Here is a 16147-nt window from a genome sequence, read left to right as displayed (position 1 = left end):
ATTAAGGATAAGACCTGTTTGCCCAATAGTGGCAAGACATATATGTATATAAGGACATCTGACAAATTGGTTTGTCCGTCAAGAACCAGGAACAAAAATCGACTGAAAAACTGAAAAAACTGAAAGACTGAAAAAAAAAAAGACTGTGAAATCACCTTTACCATAATGTACAACATTACAACTTCACTTCTCTGTCTTTCACTGCTCTTACAAGAACATCAGTCTCCTCGGCTGTGAACCGCTCCTGGCGTGCGCCTGGTAAATACGCCATAATAATAGCAATCCATAATGGAACTTGCGCACCTGCTTTTACAGGGAATGTTGGATGACGCTCTGATTGGTTTATTCACGTTACGCCCAAACCACACCTATGAATAATGAAGCTACTTCAGACCAACCCATTTTAGATTTGCGCCGGGCGCAAGAGCCATTTATCCCGCCGGGAAAATAGCAACAGCGCCGAGACCCGCCCACAAAGTTACTTGCGCTTCGCGTTTTGACACTTGCGTTTCAGATTGTTAAAATAGGGCCCTGAATCTTCTTGGCAGAACTTACGCTAGAGCTTCATTTCTCGATGAATAGTTTGTGCATGAATATTAGATGCAATTACTCTTGTTATTTGTGTTTAGGCTGTAATGTGGTGTAGGTGCTAAAAAATATATATATATCATGAACACAATGACGGGGTAGAATGGACTGGACTCAGGGTACAATTTTATTTTTAAAACGCAACCAACATATAAAACAGTACCAGTGTTTTCACAATTTAGACTGATAACATGTAGTGCTAAACCTTGATACAAGGGGAACCAGGTAAAATCTTGCCTTGGGCAGCAAATTGGTCAGGGCCGGCCCTGCCTAATCTAACAGTTTACTAAGAGTTTACTAATACTCGAATGAGAGTTAGTTGACATGTAGATGCAAAGTTACTTATAGTTAGTGGAATGTCTGAAGTGGACCTTTGAAATAACCAAGTGTAACCATTATAAAGCATGGATACGGGGACTTTTTCAATATACATTTCTTAAGGCATGCCATTGGGAAAGACAAGCATGGACAGCCTTTGTGTGTTTGATTAATGCATTGATAATCGTTCATGTTGTTAATGATATGATGTACTATACTGTTGTACACTACTGTTCAAAGTTTGGGCCGGTAATGCTTGTAAAAGAAGTCTCCTATGCTCACCAGCAGCGTTGATTTGATCAATTACAGTAAAAACTGTAATATTGTGAAATGTTACTATGTTTTAAATAACTATTTTCTATTGGAATATGTGTTAAAATGTAATTTATTCCTGTGATCAAAGCTGTAATTTCAACATCATTACTCCAGTCTTCAGTGTCACATCATCCTTCAGAAATCATTCTAATATGATGATTTGCTGCTCAAGAAACATTTATGATTATTATCATGTAGAAAACAGTTGTGCTGCTTAATTTTCCAGTTGAAACAAATGATACATGTTTTTTCTGGATTCTGTGATAAACATAAAGTTAAAAATAACAGCTTTTATTTCAAGTAGAAAACGATGGATGGAAACGCCAAGATTCGCATAAATACTAAAAAAGTGCATAAAAACGTTATGTGCTCAATTAAGGTAGATACATTTTATCTGATAAGAAAACATGTGCATAAACTTTGATGGAAAAGCATTTACTGAATAAACTACTCGATTTAAGTCATGAGACTTTGCGCGATGGGGCGGCATAACTGGACTAACCAGCAGACCAATCTCGTTGCACAGCATCTGAAATGCTTTAGTCCAGTGTTTCCCAACCATGTTCCTGGAGGCACACCAACACTACACATTTTCCAATTCTTACTAATCAAACTCACCTGATTTAACTCACTGTTAGTGGAGACTCCATCATCAGTAGAGACTCCAAGACCAGAAATATATGGGTCAGATAAGGGAGACATCCAAAATGTGCACTGTTGGTGTGCCTCCAGGAACTGGGTTGGGAAACACTGCTTTAGTCAAAATCTGTCGTAAAAGTGGTTTGATATAATTACCTCCCAGAACTGTCTTACACGACTGCATTCTCAAACAGCAGGCATCCACCTCCGAACCAAGATAACATGACAACTTTTATACATGTTAATAACATGTTTCATCTGCGTGCTCTGAAACGAAAGTCATTATATATTATATACAAAAAAGACCCACAGTGGCTTCTCCTACTGCAGCAACTTACAATTTTCTTAGTGATATTTGGCGCCTGTTTTTATAGTGAACTGACGATTTTGTTCTCTTCAACTCCCTGGATGGAAACGCTGTTTTATTCACAAATGTTTTATGCGATATTCCAATTTTGTTCCAAGTTAAATTCACAACTTTGGATTGAAACATAGCTACTGTCACTTTTGATCAATTTATTGCAGCCTTGCTGAATAAAAATGAATTTCTTTCAAAACAAAACTTGTATATGCACTATACTGCCAAAAGTTTTGGGACGCCTGCCTTTACATGCACATGAACTTTATTGACATCCCATTCTTAATCCGTAGGGTTTATTATGGAGTTGGTCCATCATTTTCAGCTACAACAGCTTCAACTCTTCTGGGAAGGCTTTCCACAAGGTTTAGGAGTGTGTTTATGGGAATTTTTGACCATTCTTCTAGGATAAAACCATTATGAAGGCACTTTTAACCACCTTTTGCTTTAGTAGGTCTATGTAACTTTAAGTTTATGTAGCAGTATGATTGGTGGAATTATATGATCATGCTCCTCTGTTACTTTCATCAAGACCTCCATTAGTGAGGTCTGTGAGAGTTGTGATGTGGTCATGCTGAGGTCAGGACTGTGGAGAGACACATGCCTGAACGCCTTTATGACTTATTCTACCTCAGTTGCGTCTCAAGGAGCTGCGAGTAGACTTTACATGTGTCATATAGACGATATGAAGGGTAGGATGTAAAAGACAAACGGAAAACTGTGACTGTTTAAGATAAAATCTTAGTAATATTTATGAAGCGATTGACTCACCGGTTAGCTTCAGCAGCATCAGTATCCTGTTTAGTGTGCCGCAGAATCCATGAGAAGTGGGAGAGCAGCCATGTTCCCCTGCATGGATGACAGGTGTTTGGCGCAGCTGATGTTTCTCAGCTATCAGCCACATAAAGGAAGACAAATATTCATCTATCCTTATCACATCCTGTCTGTGTTTGTCTAAAGATTTTATTTCAGTTATTTTTGCTCAGAAGTGTCTCTGTGCAGGCCGATTATGAGTCAAGCGAGAGAGAACTGACCTTTTTCTGTTGTGTCCCTTTTACCTTTTTTATCTATGTCCCACTTGTCATATTTGCTGTTGTCTGGTATCCACACATCTGCAAAAATAACTTATCTGTATAGAGCTATACAGTATGTGTGTGTGTGTGTGTGTGTGTGTGTGTGTGTGTGTGTGTGTGTGTTGTCCAGGTCAACCCTACCTAATGAGGACAAAATGTCCCCACAAAGATGGCAATATCCAAAATCCTCGTGGAGACATTTTTGGTCCCTATGAGGAAAACGACTTATAAATCACTAAATTATGTTTTATGAAAATGTAAAAATGCAGAAAGTTTTGTGTGTGGACCCCATAGTGCATATATATTTCTTTATACTGCATATTTGTATGTATTCATTGTAAATTTGCAGCTCATTCACATTCATACCATTATATTCATTTAATCTCAGAGACATGTTGTGTGATTTTCCTGAAATGTTCATTTTAGTGGCTTTTTAACGTGAGTAATGTGACTGGAGTTAGAAAAAAGCCTTCCTAAATACTTCTGATGGTATTTTTCTCCCCGAGGTTAACAGTTGTTAGAACACACACAGCAGTCACTGTTCTTTTATTTACTAAATTGTTTGTATCTTTTCAATACATTTTCATTGCACATGTTGATTGTCAGATAAAAAAACAAATGTGATAAACCATGCATGAATATCCTGATACAAAGTAAATACACCCTATTTTATTTACTCACTCAAAGTGAATTTTGAAGTATTAGCTTACCCAAAAATCATTCTGTCATTGTTCCAAATCTGAATTTCATTCTTCTGTTAAACTCAAAAGAAGTTCAACTGTAATGTGTATTATTTACAGAATTACAACACAGCTCTCAAACCAGTATTTTTGATTTTTTTTGTATCATTGAAATACTATTATTTGTCAAAATAAATGAAAATGAGAAATGCACTGCCAAAAAATGCTTTTCTTATGTAGTATTTTTGTCTTGTTTCCAGTCTAAATATTTAAATATTGTTAACCTCTTAAATTCTGAAAAAATGACATCATCAAGTATTTTAAATGTCTGTGGAGGAGCTCTGACCTCACATGAAATGCTTTCTGGAGATATGCATCATTTTGGCATTTGTTTTACACAAAGTAACTTATTTACACTAAATTACTCTGGTACAATTTCTGCCTGGATTTGGCCTACCCAAATTGAAAAGCTTCCCATACCCACATACAGTGGTCTTAATTTTGAAAAAAGAAAATTCTGTCCCAAACAGAAACAAGATTATTTGTATTACCCCATCGGCAGATAATTTAGCTTGTTTTAAGCAAAAACTCACTTTATTTTGAAACAAAAATAGAAAAAAAGAAAAAATATCTTATATCATATTTCTTATCAAGTAAAAGCATCTTGATTTAAGAATTTTTAGATATTTGGACTGTAAACAAGTCAAAAATACTAAGTAAGAAGCATTTTTTTTGCAGTGTGTTGCTTTGGCAACTAGCTGAAATAAAAGTTTTTCTTTTGAATTTGTTTTCATTTCCGTTTACATTTATTTTATAACCACCCAAACTATTGGTCAATACTGTATAATACATTTTGTCATTTTCCATGAAAGTCATGTTAAACATTCTTTTGTGGTCAGTGGAAGAAAGAAAATCATGCGGGTTTGGAACGACATGAGGGTGAGTAGATGATGACGGGATTTTTATTTTTTGGTGACTACCGTTTGGAACTTGTTGGTAATGTTGAATCCATTGTCATTTAACCGTTTATTTTGCACTAAATCTCTTTTTTCCTCTTTTAGCTGAACACTTCCACTGGGTTCTGGCACAGAGGGCAAAGCTTTGAAGGCCTCCCTTCAAGACATGAGCTCATTGACTTCCTCTCCCACCCATTTCCACATTCACTGCCAGTAAAATAATGTCACGATTGTGTTCCTCAGCCCAAAGGCATCAAAGACTCATTAAAAAATGCGATTACTACCTCGTTTGCAAGTGAGAAAAGGTGAGATAAAAAGCAGTCTTTAGTGACTAAAGGAAGCATTAATGAACACAAAATGATTTGTTGGCGCTTCCAGGCCTGCTGGTACATAAATGTTTATAGAGCTGAGAATGAGCCTCGGAGAGAGAATAAAAACAGCCTGTAAACAACAGAGGCCGGGAAGAGTCCTGGCACACCTCTCAGCACTTCACCTTAACAAGAAAATGTGACCATGGCTGTATACTCCGCAACTCATCCAAGCCCAGTAGGCCGATTTGAAGGGAGATCAGTGAGGTTTATAGCTGTGCTTCTCAACTGGAGGGTCACAACCTGAAAATGCTTCACAGTCTGTTCAAAGAGAAACAGCAATATTTAACGCAAAAAAAAAAAAAAAATGCTATTAGTCAAACAACTCAAAACAGCAAAAATAAACAGGATTTTTAAAAGAGAAAATGCATCCTATATCTTTTGCTGTTAAAGTCAAAGGCCATGCATCCAATAAAACTCTACAGCATTCGGCCACAAATTCATCTGTCACTTGGTAGAAGACAGCTTGTGTGCCTAATCCCTTAAAACCATGAACAAATCTCCACAAGGTGAAAGAAAATACAACCTAGACAACTTTAAATACAGGTTTACATGCAGGATAAACACAGTTTGTGCTGACAATGTGCTTTGTGCAGGGAATTACTGGTTGCTGAGAGCATGAAACCATTGAATTTCAAGTGATGTTTAGAAACCAAAAAATCTGCAGTTCATGGTAATATTAAAGTACCCTATTATGCTTTTTTAAAGGTTCCTAATTTTGTTTTGGAGTCTCCTACAATATGTTTACATGCATCTATAACAGAAGCAAGCTAGTAAACGTTGTGCGAGTAAACCTCACTAACCTGGCCTCGAGGCGCACTTGCCACTGATGCTAGAGACTGTGGGCCTCATTTATAAAATGTGTGTGTGCACAGATTTAGAGTGTGTGTACTCTAAAACCCATGCCAACGTTTATATTTATAAAAACGGTCTTTGACGTGGAACATCAGGCTCTTAGCAGATGTCCGCACTTTTCCTTGTGGCAAAGAGTCAGAATACTGCAGGTATTTGGCAATTCTTGGCAGTCGCCATTCTTAAGTAAAGGATTTTTGCTCCTTTATATGTTAAAGTTTCCCTATTATGCTATTTTAAAGGCTGATTTTGTTTGGTTGTCTCCAACAACAGGTTTGCATGCAGCAAAAACACTTTCATTTTCTCATAATATACACTGCACATCACCACAATGTTCAATGATTCTCAAACGACTCAATGGATGAATCAGTCTCTCTAAATCCCTCCTTTCCACAAGCTACTCTGCTCTGATTGGTCAGATGTCCCAGTTTGTTGTTATTGGTGAATGGCATGTCGGAAACAAACGTCCATTAACATAACAACTTCAGAACCATCTGGAGGCTTCCTAAAGCTCAGTGATTATACACACTGTAAAGACAGTAACAATGCCGTTGATTTTACCATATCAATCCGAGCGCGAGTCCGATGATGAAACATTGGAAAAACTAGTTATTCAATCCGAACCTCCATCAGAAGGAAACTTGAGCAGGACGTTTCTCAGTGATACGCAACTCATTTTGATGTACATTATAAGCTGTTATAGCTGTAATTCCTCACCATCAGCATTAAAGCAGCACTAGGTAACTTTTCAACCTTTATAATATATTTTCAAGACTCTTGTGATGATACATCGACTTACAATAGGTTGAATGACACGTCTGCCATAGCCTGACGGGGTCTGTATAATTTTTAATCATACTTTTAAACTTCGGGTTTCGGGTAGTAACCTGAGAAAAAAAAGAACTACAAAATTCAACTGCTTTACAGCATATACGTCACTTCCACCACCACCCCCACTTCCTTAAATTCGGACGTGCGAGCCCAACTATCATTTGTTTGCCGAATGTTATAGTCATGGCCGAAGCAGCACAGAAAAATGAGAAAGCAAAGGTTTTGTCGGAGGAAAGCAAAAAGAGGAAACGAGAAAGTGATCGGATTAAAGGCAGGACGAGGATCAACATTGGGCCAGAGTTTGCTCGTTGACGTGAGCTGAAGGAGGAGGGGCTACATTCTTGCAAGTAAATACATAAGACGTACAAAATCATATTTTAGGATACCTAACATGTCTGTGATATTTGTTTATTTGTCTTGCCTCAAGCTATAATGCAAATCGATTTTTCAAATTTGCAGATTCATCTATGGTAGCTTGATATTATAATATTGACGATATATGGTTATTACCTACCACTCAAACATTGAATTGAAGTATCATATAGATTCTGTAAAATGGGAACCAATAGAATAGGCTACTATAATGACGTTGGCTTGTAAACGTGAGCATCGCGATCATTTGCCGTTTGAAAAAAAATTAAATCCATGAAATTATATTCATATGACATGCTGAAACATATGCCACTGTAACGTTACCTGGGATGAAGACATTTCACACGCGACACAAGCAGAACACCTGCATGTGAACTCCTCCTGCAGTGTTCAGGGCTATCATGGTTGTCATGTCAATAAATGCACGTGCGATGCATCCCCTGATGTAGAATGACAGAGTTTACGACAGTAGTAGAGGACAATACTGTTTCCCAACTTTAGGGGGATCCCGAGAGCAAAACCTACCTAGTGCTGCTTTAACAAGTGTACGTCCATTAACAAATCTTTAACAAAGTTTCCAAGACAAATCTTGCTCCAACCTTTATCTTTACTCAAAACAGTAAGAATGACAGGCCATCTGCATTAATAGACATTAATAGTTTTAGGTAATAGTGGGCCTAAAGATGATTAGCAGAAGTATTTCAGTAAGATAGTAATAATGTGAATATTACACAAAACACAAAACTACATACTTTGAACACCCGGTGGAAAATATATACATCAATAATTAATCATACATACAGGTTGTGATTCTGAGGAGCAAGTTGGTCCAAATAAACTGGATACTGACCCATCTTTCAAGAGCAAGCGTTGAACTTTTAGGAAATAGGCTAGAAATAGGCTAACTTCCGTCAACATAACCAACGTGACAACATGCTTGCACAAGGAGCGTGCCTTGTAACCATGGAGACATTTGTGAGAGACGATTTAGAAGATATTTACTTAGGTGCAGATCCTGAACTGTATCTATTTGAACCGGAATACATGCAACTACACTAACTTAGAGCCGGTCACGTTGGAAGTTACCTAGCTGGGGACTATTTTCAGGTGCTGCATAATATCATTGCGCCTGCTGCACCCATGGTACGGCAAGTTCTTTGATTATTACGCAGGAATGAGAGTATAGTTCCTAGCCATATCGGCCTAGAAAATAGCAACTTTTAATTTTCCATCAGTCTTAGTACACCATGTAACTACAGAAGAGTCAAGTTTTAAATAGGAAAACTATTGAAACTCTTTGGTAATTTTTTTGAGCGAGATGCTAACGGTCTAATCACATTCAGTGATCTATGCTAAGCTAAGCTAAAAGTGCTACCGCCAGACCCGGAGATCGGTAGCCTAGAAATCTAGATGCACCCTAGCGGCAGAAAATGTATTTTGCCGCGAGTGTAGTCTAGCAACTCTCGGTAGACCTGAGAGCTGGAAAAACCAAACTCTGGTCAAGCCAATCACAGCGTGTGTAGAGTCGGTGGGTGGGCTTAACATAATGACGGCACGTCACGGCAGAGTTGGAGAGGTTCTGCGTGCTACTAGTAAACAAAGAAGCTGATGAACAGTGGTCTTTTGAATCGGCTTTGGCCGCGACTCTGGAAGACTTGGAGTTAAGCTTTTCTTTGAGAAAAAAACAAAGAACGGCACTGAAGTTATTCTTAAGAAAAGAAGATCAGAGTTTTGCCGACTGGATATGGCGAAAGTCTATCAACTAACGTTAGCTCGGCTTCACCTTCTTTGCTCTGGTTGGTTGTGGTGCTCATGGCGCTATCCAATTGCGTGCAGAGGAAATTTGAAAGACAACCGTTTATCCCGCCCCTCGGATTGAGCCCTGTCAACGGTGAGTTTCCAGACCCAACATCAAGTTATTTTTTCCCATGGTATTGATGTCAAAATTGTGGCCAGTGAAAATGCTGAGTGGCTAGTAACTTTGAAAAACCATCAGCCAAAGTGGCTGGTGAGCAAAAAAGTTAATGTCAAGCCCTGCTTACTACCATATCTGAATTTCAGCTCTGTATCTTTCTCAGCACTTGATACACAGTGATATGAACAATAACTATAGTAACGGTTTTATCACATCAATTAGTGTGCGAGTCCTCATCCTTCAGAAGTGCATGCAAAGTGGATTTGCCTTTGCAGTGCAGAAAACATCTCGGTTACGTATGTAACCCTTGCTCCCTAAAGGAAGGGAACGGAGACGTTACGTCAGTGACTGACGGAACGGGGGTTTCGCTTTTGAAGCGAGTTCTCCACTCCCTTCCTTCAGGGAACGAGGGTTATATACGTAACCAAGACGTTCCCTTTCGGTCAGTACACTACGAGTTACATCAGTGACTGACGGAATGGGGGTCCCAATCTAATCTCACCACAACGACTGTCTACCAGTGTCCTGTGCAGACCTGAGCTCCCTGCTGTGAGATTAGCATGAACGAGGGGCTAGGCTCAACACCAATACCAAGGTACACTGGGAAGCATATCCCCGGTGGAAATATGCAACAGTGGGCCAATGCACTGTGGTGTCTGCGTCAACAGTGCTGGAGGAACTCAGGGCTTACTGAGACACTCACCTGAGTGAAATAGCGCACGCATCTAGTCCTCTGCAGAGGCCGGTTAGCAAGGCGCCATGCGCTAAAGCCCAAGAGGAAGCTACACTCCAAGTGGAGTGTGCCTTTACCGCCAGGACAATGGCGTACACTATCCAGTGAGACAACCTCTGCTTGGAGAGAGCCTTCCCTTTCTGCTGCCCTCCGTAACAGACAAAGAGCTGGTCTGAGGTCCTAAAAAACACGGTGTCCTGTCTACGTAAGCGTGAGGGGCGCATTGGACGGATCAGTGCCAAGGCTGGGTCTGTCTCGTCCAGGGGCAGCGCTTGCAGGTTCACAACCTGATCTCGGAAAGGAGTGGTGGGAACCTTGGCCATGTATCCAGGATCACGTGAGAGTTAGCCGGCCGTATTCCAGGCATGCTTCATCAACCCGAAAATGTCTGCAGGTCCCCTACCCTCTTGATGGAAGCCAAAGCAATCAAGAGTGCCACCTTCATTGAAAGGAACGTACGCTCAATGGACTGCAAGGGCTCAAAGGGAGCTTCCTGCAGGGCAGATAACACCACTGCGAGGTCCCAAGAGGGCATCTGTAGAGGGCTAGGCGGATTTAGCCTCCTTGCTCCTCTAAGGAACCTGCTGACCAGGTCATGCTGTCCTACCGTTTTTGACTCCACAAGGTCGTGGTGCGCAAATATCGCGGCCATGTAAACCTTAAGAGTGAAGGGAGACAGCTTTCGCTCCAACCCTTCCTAGAGGAAGGAGAGCATGGACCCAAACGGTATTTCCTGGGGTCTTCTCAGTGAGAAGAGCACCAGGTGATGAAGAGGTTCCACTTCAACGCATAGGCCTGTCTCGTGGACAAGGCCCTAGCGGAACTGATGGTAGCCACCACCTGTGGTGGTAGGGTACTCAAACCTTCTGCATCCAGGACCCACACTTGTAGGTTCCACAGGTCGGGACGTGGGTGCCCCGTCTCTGAGAAAGGAGGTCCTACCTTTACACTTAGTCATTTAGCAGACGCTTTTATCCAAAGCGACTTACAAATGAGAGCAATAGAAGCAACTAGAACAGTCAAGGGCAACAGTATGCAAGTGCTGTAACAAGTCTCAGTTAATCTAGCACAGAACAGAACTTTTTTTTTTCCTAAGATGGATAGGCCAGGGAGGGGCTGTCGCAAGGAGTATGAGTTCGGAGAACTCAGTCCGGCCGGGCCGATATGGGGCAACCAAATAGCCTGCTCCTTGTCCTCCCTGATCTTGCACAGGACCTGTGCGAGAAGGCTCACTGTGGGAAACGGATACTTGAGTAGGCCCTGCGGCCAGCTGTGCGCTAGTGCATCTGTGCCGAGGGTCCCATTGGTCAGGGAGTAAAACCAGCAGCAATGGGAAGAGTTGTGGGAGGCAAACAGATCTACATGTGTGTCGCCGAACTGTTCCCAAATCAGCTGAACCGACTGGGGATGGAGTCTCCATTCCCCCAGAAATGGCTGAAACCGTGAGAACTCATCTGCTTCACGATTCAGGTCTCCCGGGATGTGAATGGCACGAAGCGACCTGAGATGCTTCTGACTCCATAGGAGGAGATGGCGGGCGAGTTGCGACATCTGGTGGGAGCATAGACCACCTTGTCGGTTGATGTACCCTACTGTTGCCGTGTTGTTTGAACAGCCCAGTACGTGCCTGTCCTTCAGCAGGGCTCGAAAGCGGTGCAGGGCTACATGTACTCGAGGCAATTGACATGCCATAGACGCTGGGGTCCTTTCCAGGAGCCCGCGGCAGCATGACCATTGTACATGGCACCCCAGCCCGTGGCAGAGGGATCCATTGATACAACAACATGCCTGGAAACTCTGTCTAAGTGCACCAGGAGCCTCTCAAATAACTTCAGTGGAACCATGCTCTTGCCCTCAAATTGACGAAGGCATGTCCGCAGTGACTGCACGCGCTCGCTCGTAAGCTGCGAGTACATGGTGACCGAGTCGATTTCCATACCGAGAAAAGAGATACTCTGCACGGGGGAGAGTTTGCTCTTTTCCCAGTTGACCCGAAGGCCCAGACGGGCGAGTTGCCAGAGCACCAGGTCCCTGTGTTCGCAAACCTGGTCTCGAGAGTGAGCTAGTATCAGCCAGTCATCGAGATAGTTCAGTGGCACAAGGGCTGCCTTGATGACTATCGTGAAGACGTGAGGAGACAGGGCTAACCTGAATGGGAGAACCGTCTGTGTCGAGGAAGAATGGAGACATGAAAGTATGCGTCCTTAAGGTCGATTGCTTTAACTTCTTAACCCGCACCGGTTCGTGGGCGGGGGGGTTGACGGAAGTGGGGGGGTGTGTACTTTTATTTACTTTTGTTTTATACAAAATATTCAATCAACTATCACAAACTATGCATCATTTGAAAGCTAAAACACTCAAGATTCATGTTCTGAACTTGTTTTTGCAATAAATACACCAGAGAGGAAAGGGTTAAATGAAACGCTAAAGGACCGTCCATGTAAACATTAGCATAATATCAGCGTTACTCATCTTTCATCTCCTGTCGTTCAGATCAGATCGGACGAATCCAATAAACACCCGCATACATCTCTGTGTAAGAGTCCACTCTTCAAAATGCATCCCACTTTTTAATCCAAAACAACGAAAAAATAGGGAAAAAACAAAAAATCCTCCGTTGTTTGCAAGAGAGTTTTGAGTTAGCGTGATCAATCATGTCCCTTTTCAATGAAATATCGATTCTTATCCGTGTCTGGCAAACTCCCCCTGCAAGAATAGTTTCTCCCACGTATTTTAAACCCTCCCCCGTCTCTCTCCTTCAATCAGAGTCTCTTCTGGGATGCATCATATAGAGGAAGTGCCTTACAGGCTTGGTGAGCTGTCAATCATTGCGCCCATGGTTTTCGTTGGATAAAGGCACTCGGTGCCCAGCCAATGCCTTTCCAACAAAGGTTTGATTGATGGACTTAGTAACCAATCAAAAGGCATTATCTTGCGCAGTTTGCGTAAGTAGGCTTTGGTGAATACTGTTTGTGCGCTGGCTGCGCGTTCTCCATGGCGCAACTGCAGTGGAGCGCGCTGTCTCTTACTGACGCTTCCCATCAGCTAAATGAGTTTTTTACACTTTGTAATCTCTGTAAATAGTTGCTTTAGTTTTTCAGTAACTGTTTATCCATTATAATTAGTAGTATATTGCAGTTTATTGCAGATTTATTTGAATGAAAAACTACTCTTTACAATAGCAAATGTTCTGAAATAAATGGCCTTTTTGAAATGACGCCTAGACTTTTCTTGACATAAAAGCTCACAGAAGCTACATTACTGAGAGAATCATCCTCATATTTGAATCATGACATGATTAGACATTCAGTTTTATATTTAAGTTATTTTCAGGCTCTTAACATTAAATTATAATATTTTTTTCCCTAAGTGAAAACAAAAAACAAAAAACGTGAGTCACTTACATGTATATTTACATGTATATTACTCTGTTCCCATATTACTTTGAGTTATTATGACTCTTGGGTAGCAATATTTCAAGTGTCTAGTTTAAAATAAGACCAGGTTTATGAATATAGACCATAGGGTTTAAGAGCTGCAGACATTTTCATTTGGGTATATCGTTTTCAAAGAATTCTCAAAAATGGGGCGCTTGTTAAGAGGTTAAACCAGTCCGATGAAAAAAACGCATTCAAAAATGTGTTTGGCTGTCAACATCTTGAATGGAAGCCTGTGAAGGGTTCGGTTCAAGACACGCAGGTCCAGGAATGGTCATAACCCACCGCTCTTCTTGGGTACAATGAAGTAGGGGCTGTAGAAGCCGGACTTCACCTTGGCTGGAGAGACAGTCTCGACCGCACCCTTCGCCAGTAGGGTGTTGATCTCCTCTCACATGGCATTGCCACTCACCATGGTATAGCGGACTCCCCGAATCCTCTCCCGGGGCGGTAACCTACGTTGCCCGTAGGGCGAGGTCAGTTGCCGCACGCAACTCCTGCATGAGAGCAGGGTCAGCATTGCCCTTGTGGATGCTTCTAAGTACCTTCGCCTGATGGACTTGAAGGACAGCCATGGCATGCAAAGCGGACGCGGCCTGGCCCGCAGGTCTAGGGTAGAGGTAGATGAAAACCTACAGGCCTTGGACGTGTGCTTTGGGTCACCACATCATGTTGAAGCGCTCTGCGGACACAGTTGCATCGCAGCAGAACGCTCAACAGGGGGAACCCCAGTGTATGCGGACGTATACAGGAATCCGTGAAATTTCACGGACATATACAGCTGAAACATTGCTGGGTGTGCTAGGACTGAAGACTGTTAGGTGTGAAGAAGACCTTTCATATGTTAATGACTGACACTTGTGCTGGCTGTTCTCAGAGGGAGGGGTGTCAGGGGAGGACTTCAGGATTGAGAATTATCTCTGGTCTACTGTAGGCTACAGCAAACAAGCTTTTTACACAGAAAAAAGAATTCTTAAGGCCCTGAAACACTAAACCGAACTAGCAATGACTAAAGCCGACTGTGGGGTTGGTTCACGTTGCCTGGGTCTGGGTCAAACCATCAGAATGGTGTGTCTGGGCCTTAAAACCCCTGCATGAAAAGAGTCTCTAAATCAAATATTTTTTTATAAAAACAGTACAAAATAAAAACCCTGTCTGAACATATACGTTCACAAAAAAAATCTGAATATGTAATGAAATAAACAAAGAAATGTGTTGGAATTAACAAAGGATAATTAACCAAACATTTTAGACTATCCCCAAACAATTTTTGCAAAGTTTTACAAATTGTAGGCAATAATAGAATTAAATAAAAAGGAGATGAAATGTGGAAAATGAAAAAGTTTGTTTTAAAAACACCAAAAACTGATATGCTCAAAATAAAAATATGGAATAAAAAAGAGCAGGGATTCACTTGCTCAAGAAACACAGAAACACAAGCAGATCTTTCAGCTCTGCAACTATTAACAAAAAGTGTCACTCCAAGATTCTTAACTTTAACACGCTGCAAAAGAGGGGCGTTTTGAGGTTTGAAATCCACCACTCACAATAGATGTAGGTGCAACCAATAAGGTTACCAATAAAAATAAGGCAACCAATAAAAATAATCCTAATTTTACAGAAAAAAACTTCAGTTTTTTACAGTATTTTCTTGTAATTTTGAATTATGTTTAAAACGATGTAAAATTACAAACAATATCTAAATAAACAACTTGACTGTTATTTTAAGGATTATATCATTAATGACAAATTACAGTAATTCTCATTTTTTTATACAGGAACATCACTGTATTATTTTTCTGTTTTCATAAATAACAAATTCATGCAAAATTACAAACAATATCTGTAAATTAACAACTGTAATACAATATTTAGCTCATTATATTAAAGGTTTATGTTTATGTCCATACTAACAATTTAACATTATTCTTTGTCATTTTAAAGTAAATCTTATTAGTTTTATATTTACACTGTAAAAATAAAAACCTAAAAAAAACAGCAGCTACAGCTGCAAAACAAAAACCGTAAAATAAGTCAAATATCTTAAGTCAAATAAAGTTAAAAAACTTCACAGAAATTTACATTAAACGTTTTAGAGAAAACACTATTAGTTTACAGATTTTTCCTTATTTAAATTAAGATATTTTACTTTAATTTTCTGTTTTACAGTGAAGGTGTATTTTTACATTCAAACTGGTTTTACATTCAATTCTGGATACGAATATAACAAAATATATAGCAAACTAAATATCAAACAATAATTGTTTTTAAAGAGTACAAATCTGCACTGCTCTCCAGGTTGAAACTTCCAGGCCTCTGCCCACACCACAAAACACCATTTGACCAATTAATTAAATATAACAGCAAATAAATATAAATATACACATTTTCTAACTGTTGTTTAAAACAGGTTTTTTCCTATATTTGCAAGGCTATTTGCTGTCTTTCCGTGTTCTTTTGAGCGTGATTGGTCAATCTGAACGTCATCCAGAAATCTGGCCAATGACAGTGCGCGCCTTCAGTTTGAATTATACACCCGTTGTCGTTGGAGTTGCTCGTGTCTCGCGGGGACGCGGTCGCGGCTTCTAATCTTCAACAGGACGGCTTCTTCTGTCCATTAATGGCATTGCATGGATCATTTTAAACCTGTTAAAATCTTATTTTGGACGAATTTTGATTGTGGGATGTCGACTGAGAACGAAAAAACATGAA

The sequence above is a fragment of the Gobio gobio genome (assembly GCF_949357685.1).
Source record: "Gobio gobio genome assembly, chromosome: 15".
NCBI lineage: Eukaryota > Metazoa > Chordata > Actinopteri > Cypriniformes > Gobionidae > Gobio > Gobio gobio.
Note: the sequence above shows the minus strand (reverse complement) of the source record.